This window comes from Cherax quadricarinatus, chromosome 5 (genome assembly GCF_038502225.1).
Source record: "Cherax quadricarinatus isolate ZL_2023a chromosome 5, ASM3850222v1, whole genome shotgun sequence".
NCBI classification, from domain to species: Eukaryota; Metazoa; Arthropoda; class Malacostraca; order Decapoda; family Parastacidae; genus Cherax; species Cherax quadricarinatus.
This window is the reverse complement of record NC_091296.1, coordinates 40,107,833-40,117,832: the sequence shown is the minus strand read 5'-3', so window position 1 is coordinate 40,117,832 and position 10,000 is coordinate 40,107,833.

Here is a 10,000-nt window from a genome sequence, read left to right as displayed (position 1 = left end):
CAACATGTATTATAATCATGAGTGTTACTGAGTACCACAACCACTACTTCCACTAATGCTACAATTACTATTACCACTACTACTACAACCACTATTACCACTTCTACTACTACTACTACTATTATTATTACTATTATTACTACCACTACTACTACTACTAATATTACTACTACTACGACAACTATTACCACTACTTCTGCTACTACTATTATTAATACTACTACTACCACATTTACCACTACTACTACTAAGACCACTATTACCACAACTACTACTATTATTACTACTACTACGACCACTATTACAACAACTACTACTACTACTACTACTATTACTACTACTACTACCACAATTACCATTACTACTACTGCTACTACTACTATTACTACTACTACTACTACTACTGCTACTACTACTACAACCTCTACTACTACGACCACTGTTACAACTACAACTACTATTACCATTACTACTACTACACCTTCTACTACTGCTACTACTACTACTACCAGTACGACTATTACTACTACTACTACTACTACTTCTACCACTATTGCTACTGGTACTATAATAAAAATAATGATAATAATATAGGAAATTTGCTTATTTCTCATACTTTTTAAAATTATATTCTTTTAGCATACCTGAGCTACAGGTTGAAAACAAGATGATGTCTTGAGAGTTAATGCTGAAGATTCATATCTAGCTTATTCAAGACAAACTACACAGTAACACTGAACATGGATGATCATGTTGAGTGTTACTGAAAGCCACTACCACTACTATTACCATTACTATTACCACTACTACTACTACGAATACTACTACTATTAATATTACTACTACGACCACTATTACCATCACTACAACTATTAATACTACTATTACTATTACTACTAATACTACAGCTACCATTACTACGACAACTATTGCCACTAATACTACTATTACTACTACTACTACTACTACTACTACTTCTAATGCCATTACTAATACTACTTCTACTTCTACACTACTGATACTGCTTCTATAATAAAAATAATAATAATAATGTAGGAAATTTCCTGATTTCTCATACTTGTTAAAATTATATTCTTTCAGCATTTCTGAGCTACAGACTAAAAACAAACTGATACCTTGAGATTTAATGCTGAAGATTCACGCCTAGCTTATTCAAGACAAGGTACACAGAAACACTCAAAATGGATGATCATGTTGAGTGTTACTGAGTACCAGTACCACCACTATTACCATTACAATTACTACTACTACTACGACCACTATTACCACTGCTACTACTACGAATACTACTACTATTATTATTACAACTAAGACCACTATTACCAGCACTACTACTATTACTACTACTACTACTACTGCTGCTACTACTACTACTTCTACTACCACTACTACTTCTACTACTACTAATACTACTACTGCTACTACTACTTCTACCACTACTGCTACTGATACTATAATAAAAATAATAATACTGTAGGAAATTTGCTGATTTCTCATACTTGTTAAAAATATATTCTTTCAGCATATCTGAGCTACAGGCTAAAAACAAACTCACGTCCTGAGAGTTAATGCTGAAGATTCATATGTAGCACATTCAAGAAAAGGTACTCAGTAACACTCAATATGGATGATCATGTTGTGTGTTACTTAGTACCACTACCATTACTACGAACACTATTACCACCACTACTACTACTACTACTACTTCTACTACTATTACTACTACTACTACTACTACTACTACTACTACTACTGCTACTACTACTACTATGACTACTATTACGACCACTATTATCACTACTACTGCTACTACTACTAATACTTCTACTACGATCACTACTACCATTACTACTACTACTACTACTATTATTACTACTGCTACTTCTACAATAACTACTACTACTACTACTACTATTACTACTACCACTACTACTACAACCACTGTTTCCAGTACTAATACTATTAAATACAAATACTGCTACTGCTACTGCTACTACTACTACTACCACTAGTACTACTACTGCTTCTTCTACTACTGCTGCTACTATAAAAAAAATAATAATACAATAGGAAATATGCTGATTTCTCATACTTGTTAAAATTATATCTTAGCTACAGGCTGAAAACAAACTGATGTCTTGAGAGTTTTTGCTGAAGATTCATATGTAGCTTATTCAAGACAAGGTACTCAGTAACACTCAACATGGATGATCATGTTGAGTATTACTGAGTACCACTACCACTACTACGTCTAGTATTTCCAATACTATTACCCCTTATACTACGACCACTATTACAACTATTACCACTATTACTACTACTACTAATATTATTATTATTACTACTTATACGACCACTATTAAGACTACTAATACTAAAGCTACTACTAATACTATTACTACTGCTACTCCTACTATTACTACTACTACTACTACAGCTACCACTACTACTACGACCACTGTTACCACTGCTACTATTACTACTACTATTACTACTACTGCTACTGCTACTACTTCTGCCACTACTACTACTACTACTACTGCTACTACTACTACTACACCTACTACTACTACTACTACTACTACAACTACTACTACTTCCTGCACTACTGCTACTGCTACTGTAATAAAAAATAATAATAATACTGTAGAAAATTTGCTGATTTCTCATACGTGTTAAAATTATAATCTTTCAGCATCTCTGAGTTACAGGCTAAAAACAAACTGATGTCTTGAGAGTTAATGCTGATGATTCATATCTAGCTTATTCAAGACAAGGTACTCAGTAACACTCAACACTACTATTACCATTACTGTTACCACCACTACTACTACGACCATTATTACCAATACTACAACTATTACTACTACTACTGTTACTACTACTACGACCACTATTACCACTATTAGTATTACTACAACTATTATTATTACTACTACTACGACAACTATTACCAATACTATTACTACAACTACTACTACTATTACTACTACGACCACTGTTACTACTACTACTACTATTAATACTGCTACTACAACTACTACTGCTATTAGTACTACTACTAACACTACTACTACGACCAATGTTACCACTTCTGCTACTGTTACTGTTACTACTACTACTGCTACTACTACTACCACTACTATTACTACTACTACTACTACTACTTCTACTACTACTACTACTACTACTACTACTACTACTTCTACCACTACTGCTACTATAATAAAAATAATGATAATACTGTAGGAAATTTGCTGATTTCTCATATTTTTTAAAAATTATATTCTTTCAACATATCTGAGCTACAGGCTAAAAACAAACTGATGTCTTGAGAGTTAATGCTGAGGATTCATATCTAGCTTATTTAAGACAAGGTAGTCAGTAACACTCAACATGGATGATAATGTTGAGTGTTGAGTACCACTACTACTAATACTACTACTATTATCACTACTACTACGACCACTATTACAACTACTACTACTACTATTACTACTACTTCTATTACTACTGCTACCACCACTACTACTACGACCACTGTTACCACTTCTACGACTATTACTACTACTAATACTTCTGCTACTACTACTACTACTACTACCACTACTACTACTACTACTCCTACTACTACTACTACTACTACTACTTGTACCACTACTGCTACTGCTACTATATTAAAAAAATAATATTACTACTGAAGGAAATTTCTGATTTTTAATAATTGTTAAAATTATATTCTTTCAGCATCTCTGAGCTACAGGCTAAAAACAAACTGATGTCTTGAGAGTTAATGTTGAAGATTCACGTCTAACTTATTCAAAACAAGGTTCTCGTAACACTCAACATGGATGATCATGTTGAGTGTGACTGAGTGCCTCTTCCACTACTTCCACTACTATTACCATTACTATTACCACTACTACATCTATTACTACTACTATTATTACTACTACTACGACCACTATTGCCACTATTTCTATTACTTCTACTATTATTGTTACTATTACTACGATAACTATTACCAATGCTACTACAACAACTACTACTTCTACTACTATTACTTTTACTACGACCACTATTACTACTTGTACTACTATTACTACTGCTACTACTACTTCTAATAATAATACTACTTCCACTACTTCTACGTCCACTGTTTCCAATACAACTACTATTACTACTACTTCTTCTACTACTACTACTGCTACTATTACTACTACTTCTTCTACTACTACTACTGCTACTATTACTACTACCACAACTACTTCTACTACTACTATTACTACTACTACTACTACTACTACCACTACTACTACTACTGCTACCATTAGTGCTACTGCTACTATAGTAAAAATAATAAAACTCTAGGAAATTCGCTGATTTCTCATACTTGTTAAAATTATATTCTTTCAGCATATCTGAGCTACAGGCTAAACACAAACTGATGTCTTGAGAGTTAATGCTGAACATTCATATCTTGCTTATTCAAGACAAGGTACTCAGTAACACTCAACATGGATGATCATGATGAGTGTTACTGATTATCACTACCACTACTACCACTACTATTACCATTACTATTACCACTTGTACTACGACCACTGTAACCACTACTACTTATACTACTACTATTATTTCTACTACTACGAGCACTATTACCGCTACTACTACTAAAACTACGTCTACAAGTACTACTACTGCTACTACTGCTACTACTACTACTACTACCACTACTACTAGTACTTCTACTACTACTACTACTACTGCTTCCACTACTACTACTACTACTGCAATTACTACTACTGCTACTAATATTACTAATACTATTACCACTACTACTATTATTACTACTACTACCACTATTGCCACTACTATTACTACTACTACGACCACTACTACCACTAATAAAAACTAGTAGCACTACTATTGTTACTACTACTACGACAACTATTGCCACTACTACTACTACTACTACTACTCTAATGTTGATAATACTACGACCACTACTACTACTACCACTATTATTACAACTACTACGAACCCTATTACCACTACTGAAAACTACTAGTACTTCTGTCATTATTACAACTACTACCACTATTACAATTACTACTGGTACAATTATTAATATTACTACGACCTCTATTACCACTACTGCTACTACTGCTACTACTACTACTACTACTACTACTATTATTACTACTACTAAGATCACTATTACCACTATCACTACTACTACTACTGCTGCTACTACTACTATTACTACTACGACCATTATTACCACTACTAAAATTTTTACTACTAATAATAATACTGCTACTACTGCTACTACTACTACTACTACTACCACTACTACTACCACTACTATTACTACTACTACTACTACTATTATTATTATCATTACTTCTACTACGACCACTGTTAACACTACTGCTACTACTACTTCTATTGTTATTACTGCCACCACCACTATTACCACTACTACTACTACTACTACTAATACTATTCTTATTATTATTATTATTATTATTATCATAGCTAACACTACGACCACTATTGCCACTACTACTACTACTACTACCACTACTACTACGATCACTATTACCACTACTACTACTACTACTACTACTACTACTACTATTGCTACTACTGCTACTACTACTACTACAACTACTACTACTACTACGTCTACCATTATTGCTACAGCTACTATAATAAAAATAATAATACTACTGTAGGAAATAATGCTGATTTCTCACACTTGTTAAAATTATATTCTTTCAGCATATCTGAGCTACAATCTTAGATAACACCCAACATGGATGAACATGTTGAGTGTTACTGTGCACCACTACCACTACTACCACTTCTATTACCATTATTATTACCACAACTAATACGACCTCTATTACCAGTACTACTACTACTGTTACCGCTACTATTACTACTACTTCTACTGCTTCCACTAACACTATTACTACTACAACTACTACTGTTACTACTACTACCACCACTATTACCACTACTACTACTATTATTACTTCTACTTCGAACACTATTACGACTACAACTACTACTACTACTATTACTACTACTAGCACCAATATTACAACTACTACCACTACTGCTACTATTACTAAAAATACGACAACTACTACTACTAGTACTACTACTAATATTACTTCTACTACGACCACTATTACAACTACTACTACAACTACTATTACTACTGCTACTGCTACTATTACTACTACTTCTACAACTACTACTACTACTACTACTACTACTACTACTACCACTACTCCAAGGACAACTGTTTCCACTACTACTTCTATTATTACCACTTTTACTACTACTACTGCTACTGCTACTACTACTGCCACTAGTACTACTACTCCTACTTCTAACACTACTGCTACTAAAATAAAAGTAATAACAATACTATAGGAAATTTGTTGATTTCTCATACTTGTTAAAATTATATTTTTCAGCGTATCTGTGCTTCAGGCTGAAAACAAACTGATATCTTGAGAGTTAATGCTGGAAATTCATATCTAGCTTATTCAAGACAAGATAGTCAGTAACACTCAACATGCATGATCATGTAGAGTGTTACTGAGTTCAACTACAACTACTACCACTACTATTACAATTATTATTACCACAACTACTACGACCACTATAGCCTCTACTAATTCTACAACTACTACTATTATTACTACTACTACGACCACTACTACCACTACTAGTACTACTATTATTATTACTACTACGACCACTGTTACCACAACTACGACTAATACTACTTGTATTACTACTACTACGACCACTATTATAACTACTACTACTACTACTATTACTACTGCTAATACTACTATTAATACTACTACTACTACTGCCACTACTACTACCACTACTACTACGACCACTGTTACTTCTACTACTACTATTACTACTACTACTGCTACTACTACTGAAGATTCACATTTAGCTTATTCAATACAAGGTACTCAGAAACACTCAACATGGGTGATCATGTTGAGTGTTACTGTTTACCAATACAACTACCACAACTATTACCATTACTATTACCACTACTACTACAACCTCTATTACCTCAACTACTACTACTACTACTACTAATATTAATACTACTACGACCACTATTGTAACTACTACTACTTCTACTACTACTATTACTACTGCTACTTCTACTACTATTATTATTACTACCACGATCACTATTACTACAACTACGAAAAATACTACTAATACTACTACTACTATTACTTCTACTACGACCTCTATTTCAACTACTACTGCCACTACTATTACTACTGTTACTTTTACTACGACTATTACTAATACTACTACTACGACTTCTGCTACTACTACTACTACTTCCACTACTCCTACGACCACCGTTACCACTACTACTTCTATTACTATTACTACTACTACTACTGCTGCTACTGCTACTACTACTGCCACTAGTACTACTACTATAATAAAAATAATAATAATAATGTAGGAAATTTCCTGATTTCTCGTTCTTGATAAAATTATATTCTTTTAGCGTATCTGAGCTTCAGGCTGAAAACAAACTGATGTCTTGAGAGTTAATGCTGAAAATTCATATCTAGCTAATTCAAGACAAGATAGTCAGTAACACTCAACATGGATGATCATGTTGAGTGTTACTGCGTTCCACTACCACTACTACCACTACTATTACCATTACTATTACCACTACTATTGCCACTACTACTTCTACTGCTATTACTATTATTATTACTACTACTACGACCACTATTACCACAACTACTAGTACTACTACTTTTATTACTACTACTGCGAACACTATTATAACTACTACTACTACTACTAGTATTACTACTGCTTCTACTACTACTACTACTACTACTGCTACTTCTACTACCACTACTACTACGACCACTATTACCACAACTGCTACCACTACTTTTATTACTACTACTACGACAACTACAACAACTACTACTACTATTACTACTGCTTCTACGACTATTACTAATACTACTACTACTACTACTATTACTGCTACTACTACGACTACTACTAATACTACTACTACCACTACTACTACCACTACTACTACTATTATAACTACCAAGATCACTATTACCACTACCATTACTACTACTACTACTATTACGAATACTACTGCTACTATTACTACTACAACTATTACTACTACTACGATCACTATTACCACTACTACTACTATTATTACTACTACTACGAACACTCTTACCTCTACAACTACTGCTACTACTAATATGATTGCTACTACTACGACCACTATTACCACTACTACTATTATTGCTACAACTACGACAAATACTACTACTACTTCTACAACTACTATTACTAATATTACTTCTACTACTACCACTACTGCAACTACTACTACAACTACTATTACTACTGCTACTGCTACTATTAAGACTACTACTACTATCACTACTACTACTACTACTACTACTACTGCTACTACTACTACTACTACTACTACTTTTACTACAACTGCCACTACTCCTACGACCACTGTTACAACTACTACTTCTATTACAACTACTACTACTGCTACTACTACTGCCACTAGTACTACTACTGCTACTTCTTCCACGACTGCTACTATAATAAAAGCAATATTAATATTTTAGGAAATTTTCTAATTTCTCATCCTTGTTAAAATTATATTGATTGAGTATATCTGAGCTACAGGCTGAAAACAAACTGATGTCTTGATAGTTAATGTTGAAGATTCATATCTAGCTTATTCAAGACAAGATAGTCAGTAACACTCAACATAGATGATCACGTTGAGTGTTACTGAGTTCCACTACCACTACTACAACTACTATTACCATTACTATTACCACTACTACTACCACCACTATTACCAATACTACTACTACTACTACTACTACTAATATTATTACTACTTCTATTATTATTACTACTACTTCGACCACTATTACCACTACTACTACCACTACTATTATTACTACTACTACGACCACTATTATAACTACTACTACTACTAATATTACGACTGCTACTTCTACTATTACTACTGCTACTACTAATACTACTACCAGTACTACTACGACCACTGTTACAACTACTACTACTACTATTACTACTATTACTACTACTGCTACTACTACTATTACCACTACTACTACTACTACTACTACTATTGTACTGCTATTATAATAAAAATAAATATAATACTGTACGAAATTTGCTGATTTCTCATACTTGTTAAAAGTATATTATTTCAGAATCTCTGAGCTACATGCGTAAAACAAATTAATGTCTTAAGAGTTAATGCTAAAGATTCATATCTAGCTTATTCACGGCAAGGTACTCAGTAACACTCAACATGGATGATCATATTGAGTGTTACTGAGTACCACTACAACTACTACAACTGCTATTACCATTACTATTACCACTACTACTACGACCACTATTACCACTACGACAACTATTATTAATACTACTACTACTATTACTACTACTACGACCACTATTACCACTACTACTACTACCAGTACTACTACTACTTTTACTACTACTAGGACCACCATTACTATTACTACTACTATTACTCTTGCTGCTACTTCTACTAGTACTACTGCAACTGCAACTACTAACGCTTCTACTACGACCACTGTTACCACTAATATTACTATTAAAACTACTACTAATACTTTTACTGCTACTACATTTAATACTACTACTACCACCACTACTACCACTACAACTGCTACTTCTACAACTACTGCTACTGCTACTATATAAAAAATAATAATGTAGGAAATTTGCTGATTTCTAATACTTGTTAAAATTATATTCTTTCAGCATATCTGAGCTAGAGGCTAAAAACAAACTGATGTCTATAGAGTTAATGTTGAGGATTCATATC